The sequence below is a fragment of the Triturus cristatus genome, chromosome 5_1 (assembly GCF_964204655.1).
Source record: "Triturus cristatus chromosome 5_1, aTriCri1.1, whole genome shotgun sequence".
Classification (NCBI taxonomy): Eukaryota; Metazoa; Chordata; class Amphibia; order Caudata; family Salamandridae; genus Triturus; species Triturus cristatus.
Window position 1 is genome coordinate 26214393 of NC_140587.1, and position 23015 is coordinate 26237407.

Sequence of the window (23015 nt, forward strand, 5' to 3'; positions counted from 1 at the left end):
GATGACATCTCAAATGACATCACTGATGACATCACTGATGACATCATCCTTGTGAAATAGTAGCAGACCTCTTCTTCCCCTAATATAACCTTTGATACACACATTCAAAAATAGAAATTCAAATTTTCAAAACAATGGACATACCAATACCAACCTATTCAGTAATTGTAAGATCCACATCCACATCCACTCATTCACCAACAGTCCTATACAGTCACTCATACATGTACTCACTCATCATATGTACTCATACACCTATACATCCTGTTACACAACGCCACTCATCCATAGAGTTACTCACACACAAAGTCACTCATGCTAATAAAGAATCAAACATCCATTTACTTGCATATACAGTTATACACACACCACCACACCTACTTCTACAGAAACTTACACATACTTAGTCTTTTAAACAATCACTTATAGAAACACATACTTATTCATACAGGAACTCTTTCAATCTCTTACTCTCACATATACTCAGTTATATACACCAAAAGACACATATAACAGTTAAAAACATATGTAGTTACTCATGGAGACACTATTGAGACAGTCTTTCACTCACTAACACACCTTTACACATACTCATCCACCCATATAGTCATGCACACATGCTGTCTTCAACACATACAGTGAGTCACTCATTCATGCACCTATGCACTACGTAATACCCCCCACCGAACCATGCAGACACTCAGACTGATACTCAAAAAACCAACTAATAACCTATATTGACTCCCATGTAGCTACTCACCAACCCATGCAGCCACTTATACACAAAGTGAGAGACTGATACAGATATTTACATATTTAAACATTACACACTAAGCCATGTATTCACTATGATACATTTTAACAATCAGTTACACAATACATTTTTTTAAAAAAATCATCCATTTAGACACTTATATACCCATTTAATCTTCCATCGAGCTTGAGATATACTTATATAAAACCTATTTAATTTTCAGAAAAACACACATTCACTGGATGATGTCATCAGTGATGTCATCAGTGATGTCATTTGAGATGTCATGAGTGATGTCATGAGTGATGTCAGTGACCATGTCATGAGTGATGTAATATGTGACGTCATCAGTAGTGCATTGCGGGCGCGCGAGTTATAGTTAGCTGAACTAACTATAACGGGGAAATTTCATTGGTTTTTTCCGAGTGAAATGTCCAGCTAACTATAACATGTGTGAAACCTATGTTTTTTTCAGTGAATTTCTAAGGTTTTTTAAACGCTAATTCCTAACCATAACGTGCATGAAACCTATGGTTTTTTCAGTGAATTTCAAAGGTTTTTTAAATGATATTTACTAACTATAACAAATACCTTAAACCTATGGTTTTTTAAGTGAATTTCAAAGGTTTTTGAAATGCAAATTCCCATCTATAACTTATCTCTAAAGCTATGATGTTTAATGATTTTCATAGGATTTCTAAATTTTTATATTTCAGTGGTCAATTTCTTTAATTATGTTTTTTTTAATTTAGTTTTTTCACCAATTTTTAAACTTTTTTTCAATTAATTCTTTAAAAAATTAAAAAATCTTTAATGTTTTTTTTTTAATTTGTAAAAAAATGTAAACTATTTTTTAGATTTTTATACATATTTTTTAAACTATATTTTTAATATTGTATTATTTATATTTTACATTTTTGTTGGATTCCCGCACCCTATGGGCACCTTTCTCGATCCCTGCGCGAAATCATCCGCGTACGCTATGCGTTGGGTACGTATTTTCATGCGTGATTGCTATGCGACTGGTACGTGTCTCCAAGCCTATACCCACACGTGCGAAGCACGTTACGCGATGCTTGCGTGCTTCCGCAATACGTCATATGCGTGTTTAACGCGGTGGGTGCGCAAATCCCGTGAAATATTTTAAATGTCAAAAAACATGTATATATGTATTTCATGTGAATAATAATTGAAGACATAATCTAAACTACTAATAAAATTTATATATTTTTACTTCTAATCCTATATTCCTTTTAAATGCAATTTCGTGGATTCGCGCTCGGTGCGTGTTGCCTATGCGCACGGTGCGCAGATCCCATGTGACCTGAAAAAAAGAGATTTGATTGGTTCATTACACTTCCTATTCTAACTATTGAAAGACCCCACCCATTTCAATCATTCTTCTTTGACCTTCTTTGGAGGAGCATCTCGCTGCAGAGAATAACTTTTTTTGGACTAAGTTTACACTTAGATCAAACTTTTTTTTCAAAACAATGGCTTCAGGGCAGCAGGCATCTCCAGCATCTGCTCATTCATCTGAGGATGAATTTTTGGAAGAACCACCACGCCCACAAAGATACTCATCTGTGGTGTGGAAATGTTTCACTTTTCCTGAGGGGCAAACCAAAACTAATGCCACCTTAGTGACCTGTAAGATCTGCCAGCGAGTGCTCTCCCGCGGGGATCCCAACAAAAAATATTCCTGCGGTACAGCCAGTATGATGAAGCATCTGAGAACCCTCCATCCGGTTAACCTTGCTCAAGAGGAATGCCGAAGAATGCGAGTTCTTCCAGCTCCATCAGACGCATCACAGCCGAGTACTTCAAGGGTGGATACATCTGTGCAAAACTTGGACATCCGTCCATAGTTTGCAACCCTAAAAGTGCTCTGCATAAAATGCAACGCTGTACTATGCTATGGAGAGCAGTCGATTGACCTTATCTGTCGAAAGCAAGAAAACCATCATTGCTAGTTTTTTGGGTTTTTTTCCCTGAAGTTCATTGTTTTGTTCCTCCAGTTCAGCTTTTTCCTTTTTTTTAAAGAAAAACCAGAAAAAATTTAAAATTGTTTAGAAAACGATGGAAAATATATAATAGAAAAAAGAAGAAAAAAAAAGTTCTTCTAAGAACTAACTTTCCTGGTTTAAAAAAGAGCTATATTTGTTTGTTAGTGTGTGAAAGTATAGATGAATGTATGTGTAGTATGTAATTGCCTGAACTAATGCATTAGTAGCGCATGGTGAATGTATAAGTGCAGAACTATGAGGAAGTGCTGCAGCATCACACAGTAACCTCTTTAACTGCAGTGGGCTGTAGTACTTCCGAAGCACAGGGATGCAACATATGTACATAAATATGTTGCAAATCTATGTTTCTCTCTGCACAGCTGCTTAAACTGCAGCCATATGGTGACACAGGCACCCTTGCACCATGGTGCAAGGATATCTGTGTCATGTGGTGTTTGTTTTTTGTGCAGGAAGACACACCTTCCTGCACAAAAACAATCAGAAAATGCATTTTTCTCATTCAATGTATGCTGAACATTTTAGCATGCATTGAAGGTTAAAAAATGAGGAGAAATGAAAACAATTCTCCTTGTTGTGCTTTCCTACAACAATTGGAGAATGGTGCAGCATTCACACACATGTCGAGATTTATGATTTCTGATAAATCTGGAGATGTGTCTTGTTCTATGAGTATTTAGTGCAATCACGCACAACAACACTTATAGAACGCCCTTTCAACGCAAAGTGGTGTGTATGATGAGGTTGTATTTACATGGAGTAGAAAAGGTACACAGTGTGCCTTTTCCTCTCTTTGTAAATATGGAAGAGTGTCTTGCGCTATAACTATGTTTCTAAAAGTGACATATTTCTGTTTGGAAAATTGCTTGCGAATGATAAAAGGTAAGCACAGAGTTTTGTCTGCAAAGATGCTCAAAGAAGAATGATTGAAATGATTGCGATCCTTCAATAGGTACAATGGGAAATATTATGAACCACTCAAATCAGTATTTTTGCAGGTCACATGATATCTTATGACAGGGAAATTCAAAAACTATATAGGTATAAACAGGGTATTTTGAAAAACGTATTCAAACTTTGTAGCTTCTTGCAGATCTGCCAATTGTACATATTAATACTTAGTTAAACTTACCTTCACGGTAATGGAAATAAAAAATGTTACACATTTTTTTCAGATGTTTTTTGTAATGTAAATTGGGATAAATTGTTTATCTTAGAATTAGGATCTGTGAAAGAAAAGAAAAAATAGTTATAACATGTAATAATACATTTTTAGAGCACAACATAATTTAAACAAAGTAATTTGTTTGCCTTTTTTGCTGTTCTCAGAATATATTGAATTTCACTAGAAATAGTGATTTCAATCGTACTCATCACATAACAGCGGGAAAAAAAACAATCAAAAAGATTGTTTAAAAAAAAACAACATGCTACTCTCAGTAATATACCAGAAATTACAAATAACACATATATGAAATGCTTACGGCAAACAAAATTTTATAACTTTAATGTTGTTGCTTTAAAATATTCACCGAGTCAATGAGCACAAAAAAAGTCCATAATTCAAACATATACCTTTCCTTGAGGCCAAATGGTAATTTTTCACTCCTTTTTATGTAAATTGTCCAATGGTAATCCTATTAAATTATAATAATAAATTCCTCAGAGAGTGAATTATCTTCCTAAAACTTTGGCTTCAAAAATATTAGGTATGAATTTGGTAATTCACTAGGCAAACATTGTTTGAAAACCAACTGGGCATCATTACAAAGTGTCCAGCCTTTGTCATATTTTAGATAGGCAGTGTAATGTCCCGATATTGTTGAAGGACCATCATGGAAAATTATTGCAATTGCTTTTAAAGTCCTTCCTGATATTGATAGTTGTGTTGCTGCAAATTGCTTTATTAAAGTATTCAATTTTCCTCCATCAGCTGTACAACGTTGCATCATTAAAATTATATATTGTCCATATTTAAAAAAAAATAATGTGGATAACATTTCTGATTTACATTGGCTACACTCCATGTTTTGATTTGCACCTTTAACTAATTCATTGAAAGACACTGATTTAGAGTCCGGTAATGTTAAATATAGAAATCTTTCAGTGTCTACATTAGTGCTAGATGTATACATGCAATTTTCACAATGATGTTCCCATTTGTAACAAAGGCCAAAAATATTTTATATTTCTACACCTTCATTTTCTAAAATGGTAAGCATATACATTAAAAATTCCTGAGCATCTTGTTGGATATTTTGCGTAAATTGTGTAGAACCAGAACACACATCCACAAGATTACGAACATCTGAAACAGTTTGTATTTTGCTTGTATCTGTGGTCAATTTTTCATAAACAGAATGCAACAAGAAACAAAATCTTTTTTCCCGATTCTGCATAATTTGTTCTAGCAAACCTTCAAGATAAAAAACAACATTGACCACTACCTTAGCATAGCAGTTGACACCTGAACTATTTTCAAACTAATAACCAACAAACTCTTCAATAGTGTCCTTTTTCTTTTTACTTGCTATCACATTATCTTGTTCTTTTCCCTTCTCTACACCTTCAGTACAGATATTCCCAAACCTTCTTTTTCGACCAACCACGCGCTTTTCAAATACAGGATATTGACCTAAACTGGGAGCATACGCCCTTCTTAACCTATTATACTCTGTTACACAGTTTGCATCTGCAGTAACCTTCGTGTCATCAAAATCAATCAAAAACAAACCAGATAATGTTCTGACTTGCGACAAAGCAACATATGCCATACCCTCTTTAAACACAGTAGATCCAATGTTCACCAATGCACTGTCCACACTTAGTCCTTGAGATTTATGAATAGTCACTGCGTATGCCAGAAAAAAAGGAAATTGTTTCCTATGGACATATAAATCTTTAAAAAGCAAAAAACGAACTGAACAACGACCAATTTCTTTAACTTCTTCAATCTGATCAAATTTAATTTTTTTAAATTCAATTCCTTCTTTTTACTGATAATTAACAAAATCCACCACTTTACCCATTGCTCCATTAATTAAACCTTTTTCTACATCCAAATTACGCCTTAAAATTACCCGACAGTTTACACATGCATATAGAGTCTTTTCTAAACCAGCCGTTTTAGAAATCTTCTTTTCTAAAGGATCCAATTTTGTTTTCAACTTTCCCGTCAAAATAATAGTGATTCCTTCATGCTCTATTTTATCGATTGCTTCCATTTTTATAATTTCTTCATTTTCCAGTTTCAATAGTTCTTCGTTGAATATAGAACACTCACGCAGTGTTGGCATTAAGCAGATCACTGATTTATTTTCTGCAATTTTAATGTACACTTTCTCTGGAACTACATTTTCATTTGGAAACAAATTGGAAAGTAATCAACTCTGCAAAGCTTGTTTTCCGTGTTCTGTCAGAAATCCAATTCTTATATCTTGAAGAATACTTCCATATTCAGCATCATTTGCCTGTCGAATATGTTATGTCAGTTCTTTGTATTCAAAATATGTCCAAATGTTCACGTTACCAACACTACCAAGAGACTTTCTGGTATCTTCATGTGCAAGTGTTTTAAATACCGGTTGTCCTTTTACCGGAGTCAGTTGCAGTAGATCTCCAAAAATGATGATGTGTTTTCCTCCAAATAAAATGTCATACTCTGTTTTAAGAATTTGCTGCATTGTTAAATGCACAAAGGCAAGCATCAAGTTTGAGACCATGCTTACCTCATCAATAATGAGAAGTTTCATTTTCTTCAGGACTCTTGAAACTTTACAACAAGCTTCTCCAGATAGCTTGTGGTATTCCAATTTGTTCTCATGCTCTACTGTATTCCTTTAATGTTATATGCTGCCAACCCAGTTGGAGCAGTGACAACACAAGACAAATGTGACTCAGTTGTTCTCTGCAGATTACTTGTAATTACTTTAATTAAGAAACTTTTTCCTGTTCCAGCTTGACCACTCACATACATTCGGATAGGTTGAAATGATGTACATGAGCACCCTTTCTTTTCATGAAGTTAAATCCATGGTCAATCTGCTCTTTCACTTGTTGACATATTTGTTTCTATTCAACATTTAGTTGTTCTTCCAAGCTTCCTAACTGTATTAGATCTTCTTGAGCTTGATACATTGCTGTTTCCACCTCATTCATGGCAATTGCTGCTTCATTTTCAACAATTGGTTGTCCTAGTGGATCTTGACTCAGTGCAGCAGAGATTTGACTGTCTTGAGAACTGTCTCCAGCAATCTCAGCTGCAATTGTAGCTTCTTGATCAATTTCATCATTCAACATTTTCACATAATTTGCAAAAGCACTGCATTGTATACTATCTTTACAAGCATTACATGAATCTTCATAGCTCTGAAAATCTCCAAGTAATTCCAGTTCTGAACGCCATGGTTTGAACATTTGTAAAAGGGCTAAATAGTAAAATTCCCTTATATCAGCAGTGTCACAACTCAGTTTCCTGTGATTGATTACATTTCCTTTCCTTTGTTTCACCAAACATCCTTCAGAACCAATCACTGCATATTTTCCATCATTGATGTTCTCTGTAGCATTCCGTTTAAAAGTGTAGTTTTGCAGCACTTCATAGAGACACATGTTCTCAAGATGATTACTTCTGTTTGGGTAATATGTGTCCAACATAATCGTTTTCAAAATATCTGTACTTTCTGGTTCTTTTTCTGCTAAATATTCAATTTCTTGAACAGATTTCAGTCCAAGATTTCGCATTGCTGCAAGACCTAGACTCACCCAAATGATGCTTCTACTTTTGGAATATAGACTTACAGATGTTAACCGATCTGAGCATTCATATGCTCCAATTTCACAATGCAATAACATCTTCAAACTGAAACTGTATAATTTCTTACTTAGAGTCTTCTCGTGAGAAATCTCTTCCCACATTTCTTTCAATTCCGTCTTTTCTGATTTAGTAATGTAGGACGTTACATATCGAGCAACAGCAATGGATTTGTCCGCAACATACTTAGTATCCATGTTACCGTTCCACATGGATAAAATAACTGAATTGTAGTCATTTATGTATTGTGACTCTTCGCTTCTTCTTAAGTTGTAGGTATTTTTCGGAGACTTTCTTGTGATGGTATGTCGCATACCTGACATAAAACTGTTCACTCTTCCTTTGGATAACACAGGACGTGAAAATCCAAAACGACATTTGGTATAGAACTTATCCTTTGACTTCTACTTTCGTCTACAGTATTTTCCATACCTATGGCTTTGGAATCGTAAGACTTGATGTTTTAAGTTTTTATCTTTTCTGCTATTGGGTACGGAACATGTGGCATAATCTTCAGTGAAAGACAAAACAGTATCATCTGAATCTGTTCCAAATTTGGGGGCGTCCTTGATCCATAACAACATATGTATATGAGGAGCACCTCGTGCTTGATACACCTTTCTCCAAAAGAAATCCACAACTTCTCCAAGAGGAGGATTTTTTTATTGCAGATGAAAGACATCATAGCTTCAAATCTATGATTGAAATATCTGCATACATTAACAGGATCCAAAGAGCACAATTCTCCAGGTGTCTTGTATTCAATATTTTTTATATTGGAATGTTCCTCTCGAAGAAATTCAAGTAAATCATCCCAAGCAAACTCATCACAGCTTAGTGTAACAAACCATGTAGAAGTTCCTTAGTTGCGTAGCATACATTTCAGTTCTCCATGACGAAGGTACCAATATTCATTAGTCCCACGCTGACAAGCCATCAGATTAATCAACTGAGATTCTAAATGATCATCTCTCTGATGCACTTTATCCATAAAATCGTTTGCAGTTACATTTTGCAGATGCATTCCAGTTTTTAAAATGTGATTTACTGCATATGAAAGTCCATACAAGTCACTTTCAAACAGAAGATGAAACATATAAGGGATACATTGTCGAAATCTTGGAACTTCTGCATATAATCTTGTTGTTCGATATCCAGATGCAGGAATCTGCACAGGACGTTCATCATATCTTCCACCGTTTCCTGTTGGAAACAACTGCGGGAAACAACGAGCTTCCTAGCTCTCTTCCCATACACTCATGGGACTTCCTCTTGCTTTTTTCATTTGGAACAACTCAATCGTATTCCCCATCACCTCTTTGGAATGAAGTGGATGTACACTGTAATGTTCATAGATTTCTTCACATCTGGACATGTCCACTTTTTCAATTTGTCCACTTAATGTTTCAGTATCTTCTGCTAAATCTATTTCTTCTTCTCCTACAAAGTCATTTCTATAGTACTCATTATTTTTTTATCAGATACAATGATGCCTTTCGCAATTTTCTAACATCCACTAACTCTTGCAAGATTTTCTTATTCTTAGTAGGAACACCATAAACTAGAATGACTAGTGGTTCATGTTCTGCATAGTCTACACCAATAGTTTCAATGTTTTTCTTTAAATCTAACGGTAAATACACAACTCTTCCTTTCAATCCTCTTTGTAACTCTGATGGAGGTAATTTACCTGTTTTAGGCTCCATATGAACAAAAGCCTGAAACGGGTGCACACATTGAATGAGAATAGACTCATACGTATTTAAATCTATCAGCTCTGGAGGAATAGCAACCAACTCTAGATTATTATGAACAGCTCTAGCAGGCATTTTATTCTCATCTAATTTGTTTTAACAAAATTTGCAAATACGCTGCTAGATCCCAAATCAAAACAATCCTCTACCAACAAATAAGTTGCAAATTCCTTCCACTTAACATTATTTTCTATTTCACTTTTTAAATACAGATTGACACTCCTAGTCTGATTTTTATAGTGACTTCGCCGACAACAAATACAAGAAAAATGTGGTCTTTCACCTGAATTTACCTTAAACTTTGTGATTTGATCTTCAAAAAGTTTTGTAATCACGGGTTCTACATTGAATTCAACATTTTGTTCTACTAATGTGTCAGTTTCTGCACTCTCTTGCTGAGGACCAAAGTAACAAAACTCAATATCATCACAAACCTTTTTCACATCTGATACTGACCCACGCAAAAGAGCACTGTTCAACTCATTTAACTTTAGTGCTGGACTTTTTGCATAATACAATCTTCTCACTAACTTCCGTATTTGAGTATGATGTACTGCCAACATCCTGAAATGGTGAAAAACACTTTGACAAACTTACCTAGAAAAACAAGCCAGAGAATGACCTTGCAAACCAGTATTCTTTCTCACTCTGCAAGGGTCTAGTTCTTGCAACACCTTAATCTTTTGTTTAACACTTTTTTTACTCTATGCTCGAAAAAAACTACATATTTATCAATAGATTCTTGTCATACACTACAAATACTACTGCAATCCCAAGTGTACACAGGGTGTTTAGGACGTCTCCCTAGAACTTCATCAGCTATCACTTCTTCTACATTTCTTTCAACCATTTTCTCTATCTCAATTGGACAGCCATCTCTAACCTCATAACCTCGACCACTGGTGTCAACTGCATGCAATAAATTATTGCTCTGTAAATAACTCTCTTCATTAAATAAAGGCTCTGAACTGGAACTGTGTTTCCTTTCTCCCCAAAAAACATCACAAAAATTTGTTCTATTAATTACTCTTTTCCTCCTACTTTTGGCCTTCATTAAATGGATTGGTTTATCTAGTGATCGAATTCTGTTTAATACTAAAATAAATAGTTTCCTTTTTACTTCAAAAGCCTTTTCAACAATGGTTTCAAAATGCTTCTTCTTTTTATAAAATAGAGCTCTCTTTTTATATTTCTTCACATCTTTCAGCAAATTATGTACTACTCTCTTGTAAAATATTTGCGTATTTCCTTATACTGATTTTGCCTTCTTTTACCATACTTCGTCTCCTTTGACTATCCATTAGCTTTTTTGCTTTTCCTATTATTTTGAATATTTTTTCTATGTGTGACAAATGCCCACAACAGTGATTATGACTACGAGCATACAATGTAAGTAACAGCACACGTGTGACCAACACATGAGTGTGACATACACAGGGCAAGCATCACAATAGCACTGTGGGAATGTAAAAAGAACACCCCCTCACTGTGTAGAACAGAAGTTAAGTGGGGGCTCACAAAATGCAGCAGATGTGGAGCATTGTGGTGATGGGGACCAAAACCCCCTCATCACAGTTACCAAAAGGTAAGTGTCATCATGGTCAAAGCTGCAAATAAAAACCAGCATGTATGATCCATGCTCCCAACACATCAAACACTTCTGGGGCAAACTAGTGGTTGTGTCCCATACACACAGAGATGTGGTGAGGCTAACAGTGTTGGGAAAACATAACACTCTCGGCCACGTGCAGACAAGTACCACACATGGGGGCTGACAATGCATACAGCGTACAATGACACAACAGCAGAAGTGACCATCACCAAGCATGCACACATCTCGAAAATAGACACACCAATCAAAACAATATGTGTAGGCTGTAGGTGTCAGCTCACAAACTCACATTCCATGCCAGCAATGGCACCCAACAACCAGGATGAATGTGCACAATGATGTGAAATGACTCACAGGGACAGCATGCAAAATCACAGCAACAGCATCCAGACAAAGGCCCACAACAGCAATACCAATGCACTGATGCAGATGCTCAAACACAATCAGGCAAACTAACACTGCACATCCGACACAACATGTGTGTGTGTTTGTCACAGTATCCCCAGGCAACTACACAACACATGAGGGGGGCTGAACCACAGTGACACAGATGTGGACACAGTGCCATACAAAAGTAAACCATCACTGGGACACCCTCAGTGGGCAATCAGGCATTGGGAGATGAGAGGGAGCACAACAGACTCATGTGACACAAGCTGGAATCAACCCCAACTAACACAGCAAGAGACTGACACACAACACCACTACCCCCAGGGACCAGACAGTGGGGTGACACAAGCATGCATGACACCTCCACTGTGATGACAAAGGCAGATGTTGTACAAACTGGGAAACCCAGACATGTGTCCTGTGCCACAAACGTACATCACACATACACACAAACAAAACACTCAGCATGGCCCCTCATCCATGGACAAATGGGAGCTAGGGGACCATCCATGCAAACATTCACATCAGTCCACCCTCAACACCACACACCCTGAACTGCAACAATGTGTATCTGTGAAGCACACATGGACAGGTGACATTGCCCATGCACCCATGACAAACACAGGAATGTTGGTAAGAACTATGGTGCACAGACATATCACACAAGGACAGTTTACAACCCTGGGGAATGACAGACATACTGCACAGTATGTGGTACATGGCCATAACCTCAAAGCTCACGTAACCTCCAGAATCCCTGCCACAGTCCCAGGACAATGCAGAAGCCAAGGCGAACCACAAGGCACACATGCTGACACCTGCCAGCATCGCAGCCGTGAACCCGACAAGTAGGAGCAGTCACACACGCATACAAATGTCTCAATCACTGAAAACTACCACCTAGGGACATCAAAATGATATTGCGAACAAACAAGTGCGTTGAGGAACCCTGACTGTGTCCCATCTGTGTCTGACAACATCATCATCACTCAGAACTGACAAATCACAATGATGATACACCAATTAACAGTAGTGTGTCATGCACCCACACATCTAATAGCCCATTGGAAAAGTAGTGGGATGAACCCAGTACAACTCAGCAAGCATCAACAACAGGAACATATCAAGGGAACGCTGTCTGTGTACGAACAGGGATGTGGACACACACACATGCTCACACAACACACACCATGGACCCAGCCCATGTCACTGGACAACACACTAACTTGAGGGGACACAACTCCTGTGGGAGATCAGCTGTGCCAAACATATTCACTGCAAGTCCCACTCATGCAGAACACTTGGTCAGTCAGCCATCAGTTACCACACAATGAAGGCTCTGGTCCCAACAGCCTGGGTATGTGAGTCTCCCCTAAGTCATCTGCACATACCCAAAACATATGTCTAGCAAGTTGCACAGAGGCCCCAGTTGCTCCTATTACAATGATGCCCACACCTGTAGGTCCAGTCTTGATGAGCACAAAGTATGTGGAAGTGACAAATTGGACAATGGGAAGCACATCATATATGCAGGGGTGCAAGCCACAGATGTGACCATGCCAATTAAATGCTCACAGAGAGATGTACACAAATAGTTGATCCTGCCACACCCAGGTAGCTGCAAAGGAGGACATGTATACACACCAGAATAGGATACATATCTCATGGACCACAGGGAGTACCTCACATCAACACATCAGTATGCAACATTGTAAACCAAGCATTACAGGTGCAAGGGCATGTAAAACTACATCAACATGATGTACAGGGACAAAGAAAAAAGCTTTATTCAGAATATAAAAAGTCAAACGTCTGTTCTAACAAAAGGCCAATGGCCAGTCCATGTCCAAATGCCAAGGAGTGAACTAGAGTGACAAATTCAGTATATGAAAATCTAAACATCTGTGCAAACAAAAGGCCAATGGCCAGTCCATGTCCAAATGCCAAGGAGTGAACTAGAGTGACAACTGTCACACCTTGCTTGCCTGCACTGCTAAGGACAGGGGTCATCCCCTCGGAGGGGCATACATGGGGGTAGGCCAGGCACCGCAGGGACAGGATCAGGGCGCAGCAGAAGGAGGCAGTGAAGAGGTTGTGGATGTAGGTGGGATACTTGCAACTGCAGTGGAGCTCACTGAAGTGGTGGGTGCAGTCACAACTGTGGGGCACAAGTCAGATGGGGTGGGTGCCGGCACAACTCCAGTGGGCAGGCCAGATGGAGTGGATTGGGTCACCCCTGCAGTGTCCAAGTCAGACGGGGTGGTCGTGGACTCCAAAGCAGTGCCTACATCCATGGGAGCGGAATAGGAGACAAGTGAGGTTGGCAGGGCGGGGGGGGGGGACACGGACCCCACATCAGAGGCACTAACTGCCTGACCAGGTGTGGAGGAGCAAGTGCTGGGGGGATGGCCTTAGCATTTTGGGGATGGTATATCTGTGTGTGGGGGAACCCGGGTCAGGGAGTGGTGGGGAACCTCTGGAGTGGTGGCCTGGGGGATGGAGGACGGAGACTGCCTTGGAGCTGCGTTGTGGCGGGGGGTCTTGCTCTTCTTGCGCCAGGAGGACTTGCGGGTGGGCGTCTCGGTCTGACTGCGACTGGGGGAGGGTGTCCGGGTATGAGGGGCACTCCCTTCTGTGTGTGGGGACTTACTCTTCCCCTTGTAATCAGGATCTGCAGGGTCGGTGGGGAAGAGGCTAAGGTCGCAGAGGAAAAGCTTCTGGGGGGATGGGGTTGCAGGTGAGGCAAGGGAAGGGGCTGGGAGGGAAAGGTCTTGGAGGACTGTGGAGTGGTTGTGAATGACTGTGTGTGTGTCAGCAATTCAGCCCCTGTGAGTGTGGCCTTGGTTTGGGGGTTTCTGTGCTTGGGACAGGTAGGGTGCTAGGAATCGTGGGTGGTGTAGGGGTAGGAGGGGTGCTGGACTGTTGGAGGAGGGACACTGCTGCCGTCAGGGAGGAGGCCACGGACTGACTGGTCCTCTGTAAGGCAGACATGCCCGAGGAAATGCCCTCCATGAATGACACCAGTTGTGTCAACAGACCTGTGTGTGCATGGAGGACACTCAGCATCGACGTCTGCCCTACATGGATCTGTCGAAGTAAGTCCACAAACTCCTCACTCAGGGCAGCAGGGGACACAGGGGCAGGGGGTGCGGTGCCTGGCACAAAGGAGACATGCTCATGAACACGGGAGCCCACAGGGACCTCTGGGATGGGAGCCGATGGGAGGGGGGTGGTGGTGCTTGTGGTGGCGGTGGCAGGGGCGGAGACAGCCTCACTAGCTGGGGTTTGGTGGCTGCTGACACCCACCTCCACAAGGGAGTCATCCTCAGAGCTGCTGTGGCCTTCAGCTGGGGGGGATGGTGCTGACGACTTCTCTGTGTGGCTCAACTCGCCCTCCGTGCCACTGGGTCCACCCGACTCCTCTCCTTCTGTCCCTGTAAGGCTCTGTGGTTCCTCCTGGTCCATGGAGCTGTCCCCTCCTGTGGCCGTGGATGTATCTGGATAGGAATAGGAAGTAACAGAACTGCATCAGTCACATGCACCGACTGCACACACCACAGTGAGTACATCACATCACAGGGCAAGCCCTGGCATCATCAGCTGAACACAGCTCAAAGTGCCAACACTGTTTAGGATAAGACAATTGTCATTCTCAACATCAACCATGGCACACATATCCCTCCTTGACTTTCACACATATGTCTGTTGCATGTTGGATGCTAACACACCAATGTGCCAACATGCACCACCCACACATTAGTTGTACATGCAAGTGAACATGTAGGAGTATGTCACTATACACACAGCACATCTCTTGCTACTGACTGTACAGGTGTCTGGATGAAGGGATGGGCAGAGACTCATTTCACATGCTTGGGATGCATGCCAGCAACACACACTATGATGTACTCATGTCCTGATGGGCAAGGCCACAATGGGGTGCATGGTGCACACTTGAACACAATACAGGCTCACTCATAGCAAGTTAAATGCCATGACACTGGGATGCCCTGAAAGTCAGTCAACACTGTCTCCTGTCACAGAGGCAGGGCATCCAGACAACAACAATATGCACTAACTCACAATCCTAGCTCAGGGGTAAAGCTAACTCTGCAGATGACCGGCGCACTTGACCATCCCCTGCAAACAACATATCCAGGACCCAGAAGACCCCACATCATGCAAATCATTCATATGAGTCTCAGCAAACACAAATCCCTGTACATTAACACATCACAGTCTGCCATGCATGTAACCCAGATGCATGAAGGAAACAGTTGCATACACCATTGTGCGCTGTCAGATGATAAAACACTTATATGTCACACAGGTCTTGTCTCTCACAGTCACATCGCAGATGTCATGCTGACCCTCTGAATTATGGACACCCCAGGTGAACGTAGCAACAAGCCACACCCTAATGACACATAGGCAGACACCTGGGGGCACATGTCACTAAGCACAACCTGCAATTTCATACACAGGAGTGGGATTACAGAGTGTTTCTGAATGCCTTTGAGGGGGCATGACTGGCCAGGACTAAGTGAAACAGTGTTTTGCCCCGGACAGTAGTCAGGTGGCTAAGCAAGTGTGACATACTTGATATACATACTCTTGATTCCCAAAAATTTGAGTCCCCTGCTGCATGCGTTTGATTGGAATACCCTAGCCACATGTTGCGAGTCAGACCTGAAATTGGTACACATCTCAAGGGCACACACAGATCACATGTCATATCTCAGGCATTGTGTAAACAATTGACCCACCCATGAAACACACAACAGATTCACGGGAACTGATGCTGACTGGTCCCTGAAGCATAGCTGACTGCAGGACACAGTGCCCAAGCAACAGACTGGAGGGGCTACACATGTGGAACAGATGAGGAGGGTGCATCACACAAATGAGGGACCTGAGTTTGGGACTACAAGACCTACGTAATGTGGAAGTGTGACCTGGACAAAAGACTGCTATTTGCATGTCAGACATAGTACACAGATCAGACATGGACTCACCCCCTTCCTGCTGCTGTCTGGCCTTCAGCTGCCTATCCAGGGGCGGGGAAGACCACCGCCAGGATACGGGGCATGTGGGGAGTCAGGGTCCGGTGTCCACCCCTCCTGCGTGGAGGTGACAGCTTCAGCTGGACTCTAGCTATCCTCCGGGTCCAGCCCCGAAGGTCCTGCCACCTCTTCTGGCAGTTGCGGATCTGGCGCTTGTAGACCCCAACAGAACGAACTGCCCGGGCGATGTTCAACCAGATCTCCTGCTTCTGGTGGGCATCAACCTGTGAGGAGGAAAAAGTGAAAAGTACATTAACACACATTCCCCAGAATTGTGCAGCACACATTTGGATATACATGTCATCATCACAAAGGGAAATAAATTACACAGGTAGTGCAACCATGGGGAATGAAAACTCACATGCATGTTTGACATGTTAACAATGCCTGGATAGCTTGCAATAATGCACTTTAGCAGCAGGAAAACTATTCATCATATGTACCTACACACTTTGGCGTATGAAAGTAGTCAGTGAGAATGTTTGCCACTGGTGTACACACTGCTAGTACTGCTAGTCAGACAACATGCATAATTAGGAAGGCAGTGGACAGCACACTCACCTGCTCCCCTGGTGTCCTATAGAGCTTTCTGTACTCTGGTAGGAGCCCGTCCAGCAGGGCCTGGTTCTCCTACTCAGTGAAGGCTGGGGCCCTCTCCAGAGTATGTGCCATAACAGGAACCAGAGGATGCAGAGACAGCAGCAGTGGTAGCAGGGATGTGGTCCAGTAGCATGTAGTGCAGGCAAGTGAGCTCCCTGGGGGCCAGCCAGCCTTATATCTGTGCTGCAGAGGCAGACTATGTGCCATGTGTTCCAAGTGATAGGTCCAGCATGGTTGCATTCTATGAATCTGGCCAATCCATTCAAAAGTACGACTCGTACACGCCTTCTGCATCGTTCAAATCTTCACCTTCATGGAACACTTGAAATAGCAACATTGTTGTAGGCATCCAACTGAATTTCCAGTGCACAACTCGTACAAGTTTTGAATCTGCATCCGTCTCCATGACAGTCCTGAGACAATGGGTGCGCCCGGCTCGTTCAACTGACTGTACAGCGTGTATTTTGAATATACACATGCCCCCATCTCCATACGATTCAATGGCCAAGGCGTATGCCTGTCTCGGACCATGCCTGTCCGACACGTATGCATGATAGTTACCCACGTCGGACCTCATTGGATTCAATGACAAAGCGTACGCACGGCTCGGTCATGAACCGTGCAATGCGTACGCATTGTCACCCGCGTCGGACCTCATTGGATTCAATGACAAAGCGTACGCACGGCTCAGTCATGAACCGTGCAATGCGTACGCATTGTCACCTGCGTCGGACCTCATTGGATTCAATGACAAAGCGTACGCATGGCTCGGCCATGAACCGTGCAATGCGTACGCATTGTCACCAGCGTCGGACCTCATTAGTGTGACTATTATACGGATGCAACACACATATACTGGCCATGGACACCTGCGCACACCTGCCACTCTATAGCATTGGCCACACAGTGTCCCATGGCATGTAAGTCTGCATTCCCTGGGTGTTTGTGGGGGTCAGAGCTGTTTTTTTGGCTGGCACTTTGTATAGCCACTCCCAGGCTGCTATCGTGTACATGCGGGCAGAATCCTTTGTGTGTTGTGCACATTACCACTGTGATGTGCAATTGGACAGGAATGGGCATGAGTCAAGGCCACAGTGTCAGGTTGAATATGTTTAAGACATGTCACATGCACCCTGAGTCCTGGGGGTGATGGCATGTACGTCACAGTGAGACCTGTAGCCCCAATACTGATGTGCACCCACAGTCTGTGTGCATGTTGTGTCTCAGATGTGTCTGATCACATGTTACCAATGGGTGACAGTCTCCACATCCATGTGGTATATGCATCAACCTTGATGGGGTGTGTGTCTAAGAGACGTACATGTAGGGCCGGCAGGAACAACAGTGGCCACTACCTGTGGGACTTACGCTTGCCTTGTGGTGTGTATGTGCTACGCCATGTCCATTGCTGTGTTGATGTGGCAATACAGGGAGCCTGGGTTTCCGCATGGCAAAGATATGTGATGCCTGGGAGACATGAGTCCTCAATTGTGACTGGGGTGTGTTTTTTGAATGTTGCAGCAGCACATAGGTTGGGTGACACAATGCACTACATGGCACTCATGTGGACATGTGGAATTGAGATGTGAGGTGGTGGTCTTGGAGGTGACATATGTTTCCATGACCAACAGCACACACCTCAGTACATTGTGTAATGTCAAGAACTAGCATGTGATAGTGATCGTGGTCATGGCCACATGGTGGGGTGTACTGACAATCTTCCTTTGTGCATCTCTGTACTGCAGGGCACCAGCTGTCCATCGTCCGTTCCCAGACCTTGCAACCATGCAGGAACGTGACTGCATCAGACGGTACCACTTCACCAGGCCACTGATTGAGGAGTTGGCGGAGCAGTTGGTGCCACATCTGCTACCTGGCCGGACATACCCTACAGCACTGACCCCAGAGGTGAAGGTGATGGCAGCCCTACACTTCTTTGCTACCGGTACCTTCCAGTACACTATGGCTACTGCTGGTGGTATGTCGCAAACGATGTTTAGTCGGGTGCTACGCGATGTCTTGGAGGGGATGTTGCAATTCCTCAACCTGTATATCAAGATCTCGAGCCATTAAGGATGCCTTTTATGCACTGGGGAGGATGCCAAACGTCATTGGATCTATTGATGGGACACATGTTGCCCTGACACCACCACAGGCACATGAGCAGGCATACCAGAACAGGACACATTACCATTCGATCAATGTGTGTGCACGGTTCCCTGGTTCGGCGCACGATGCCTCCATTATGAGGAGTAGTCGCATTGCAACGCTGATGTCACAGATGCCAGCTCAGCGTGCCTGGATTGTCGGTGTGTACTTGTAGTGAAGGCAGCGATTTAGATTCATACATTGCTATGTTAGCATAAGCGCTTTTGATGTTAGAAAGCCATCTTGCCACTTTGCTGCTTTTGCACACGACACTGCAGATACATGTTATTATTTGAAAAATGCTTGCTTGCCTTTTCTTCACATGAGAACTGTCTGTTGTTCACATCCCTAGACGTGCACTGCGACCTTGGTCTGAACATTGTGTGAAGAAACAGTCTGAGTCGCCAGACAATGCATTTTTTTGAGTTCAGGTTGATCGGCCCACGCTCTAGCCATAACACGCACACAGCTGCAAATACCTGAAAGTCGAGAGCCTTTAATATTGCAGTCTGCATGCATTAGACACACATTCTGGAGAATAACTTTTCCAGGCACAGAGCAAAGCTGATCCTGTGATGTGATTCACCTAAGCTGATCTTTATGGTATGGGGTTCCCCATTCAAACCTAGAGACCTTCTATTAGTCTAATAATACTAGCTTACTAGTGAAGGGAAGGAGGCTATATTCCACTGTCATTTATAATATGATTTCTCCTTTCATTTTCTATGGTATTGTAACAATGCTGATGGTTTTAATTTTAATCATTTGTCTGCTTATGTTAGCCAAAGTACTGCATGTTAGGACACGTAGTTTATAAAATAAACGTTTTTTAAACTTTAGTGTGTCTCTGATTACTCTTGTTGTGGACTGATATGAGAATAATAACGAACAGGTATTTCTGATTCCCACCATTCCTGAGAGTACTCTAAGTCGCTTGTTCTGGGTTGTCTATACATTGGGAGCTCCGATAGAATACTGATAACAAATGGGACACTGATGCTGGTCGGATTGGGGTTCTGGGTTTTGAGGAGAGTTTTTTTGCTACACCACAATTCACTGAGGTCCTGGTTTCCTGCACATAGTTCTGTGCATGAGCAGAATCCCTGCAACATGGCGCGCCTAACGTTTGGTCTTTTAATTTGAAATGCCTTAGTAGTGCTTGTATTAGTCCACGACTCCCTCACTCTTGTTTCCGGATAGCGGGAGTGACGGATTTAACCTACCTATTAGTACGATAGGCTCTCTCAAGCTTGTTAATTAAAAAGGTTCTTCATATTTCTGGACCCTTGTGCTACAGTGAAATCCATTGTTGTTTTTCTCTGGGTCCTATGGCGGTCGAAATTGCAGCACATAGCCGTACGCCTTTGCGGCGTCATTTGTTGCAGTATGGGGTGTCAGATGATGAGATGGCCGTTATTTTTATGGTGAGTGCTGATGCGTCCTACCCCTACGAGTTGTTTTACTCTTGGGTGATGCTGCCGGCAGTAAATGCGGATGATAATACGTTTCACTCGTATACTCACGCGCGGGTCCCAGCAAATTATACGCCATATAGGACGCAAGAGATTCCCCTTTCAGCCTGGCAGCATAGCATTTGGTTTAATGGTGCCCTTCCCCATGTGGTTGCACCAACTAGCATGGGCCCTTTGTAAATTCCAGGAGCCACTTGGCCGGTGCTAGCCGGATTTACGCCTCACCCCCGCTATTTGACTGTTGCGGTGGATGAGTTGCGTGTACTCCATACAGCCCTCATTACAGTATATAGGGCTTTAGTGCAATACGTTTCACGCAACGTGCAGGTGGGGCACCTGCTGTTGTGGGACAACCAGCTGGCCAACCTGCGGTTGTTATTAGCCCTGTCATGGTTAATTCGGTAATGGGCAAGCCCCCCCAGAATAAGGACGATTTGCCTTATTGGCTTGCCGAGAAATTTGACCAACTGGAAGCAGTATTTCCGCATTGTACTCGTGTGGAGAAACACAGGATCCTCACCATTAGTTTGCAGAAGGACGTAGAGGCAGAAGTGTCCGATTGCGACAACTGGGGTAAGGTTTTTGCCGCGGTCTACTCGAAGTGCTTTGGCACTCCGCCTATGACTGTGCTTCCATCCGTCATTAAACGCGTTCAAGTTAACCACGGTCCGGAGGTGGCTGTCGAGTTGGGAATGCGGCTTGTCGGTGTGTTCGACGTAGTTGCCTCTCTTGTCCTTGGTAATCTCAAGGGAGATGAGGTACAATTCCAAGTGGCTAATGGCTTAGCCCATGTCGATGAGCTCGATAAGCCCAAAGAGTTGCCTAAAATTATTGCGGAAGCTTATAGAACTATTGGCCGCAGTAGCTTAGGGATTAAGCCGACTATAGTCATTCCTGACTTGATACAGCACACTAAGGTGAGCTCATCTGTTAAAGACGATCATCCAACTTTTCCAAAGCAAAATTGGTGAACAAAGAAATAGGGGAAGCAGCAACAGAAACAGGGGTCTCGTCCTGCGTCTTCCGTACAGCCGACTGGTGAACGCACATACGATTTGCATGATCGCACTAGTATTAGGTCACCTGATAGATTTCAGGTTACTGAACAACGTTCTCCTCGTTCTTCACAGGAAACATCGGCCTCACAGTCCGGTGGCGGAGAACATGGCACAGGTTGGGGTGCCCAACAAGAACATGAACAACCCCGTCAGGCTGACGGTAAAGGCAAGCAGGATGAGTTTGCATGTCAACGTCCCCATTTCAAAAAAAGAAGGTTGCTGCGCTAACAGCGAGGTATGCCACAGATAGTGAGATCGCAGCTTCGGAACCTGACATGGGCTCTAACGCTGCTCGACAGGGCAGCGGAGGTTACAGCAGTAGTGCGGCAAGCACGCGTCCATACCTGGAGACAACAGCAACTGACACGTTCATTACTGTAGAAACTGCTGACACTAGAGTGGCTCCCCCTGACAGACTATAGTCCACTTAATTGAAGGTGACATACAACGTACAATTCAAGTGATTTTTTGGGATAATCTGACCTCTTCCTATGACATTCTCTTAGCGGAGGCGGACTGACCCACAGCTTTCAATTTAGATGCTCCTAGAGGGGAGGAGGTAATCCTCCCGTCCTTTGCACACACAGTGCCAAAGGAACATGCTGAAAAGTTTGCCGAGGAGTGGGCTCTGGTGCTTGCTCCGGCTTTGTATCATACTCAGGTAGGCTGGGATAAATTGTCCCCCAGCCATGAGATTCCTTTACGGTCTATGCCTCAGCCAGAGCCTCAATATTCCATGCGCCGCGAAGCTAGATCTCACGTCACGGAAATCCTTGAACAATTGGAATATCAGGGTGTTATTGAAACATGTGTGTTACCAATTAATAATCCTTTATTCACTGTAACAAAGCCTGATGGGTCGTACCGCCTAGTTTTGGATTACCGGCATTTGAATTCTCATTGCCGGACATGTGCTGTACAAAATACCCACAGTTCTGCCCTCGCTGATAGTCTCGTGAGAAAAAGGTTTAAAACCACACTTGAGATATCCAATGGCTTTTATAGCCATAACCTGTCTGCTATTAGTAGTCAGTGGACAGCGTTTACTTCTGGCGGCAAACAAAGCAGTTTAAGAGATTGGCCATGGGCTACAAAAACAGCCCTGGCGTCTTTCCCGCATGTGTTGTCTCTCTGTTGGAGAGCATTGACCCTGATGCGTACTCGTATGTTGATGATATCTATCTCACAGACGACGAGTTATGGCCGCATCTGTGTCGCGTTGATCGCATCATTGTTTTGTTTGCAGACTTCGGTTACCAATTCAACTTTGCGAAGTCTCACATTGCAGAGTATACAATGTTGTTTTTGGGCTACGAGCTCAACAATG

The 23015-nt window shown here is 42.7% G+C and overlaps 1 protein-coding gene across 1 annotated transcript in view; it reads right to left on the bottom strand.

Annotated features, from left to right (window-relative positions):
• The window catches only part of LOC146829990 (vomeronasal type-2 receptor 1-like), a 264386-nt gene that overhangs the window by 39146 nt on the left and 202225 nt on the right, over positions 1-23015 (bottom strand). The window lies entirely within an intron of this gene.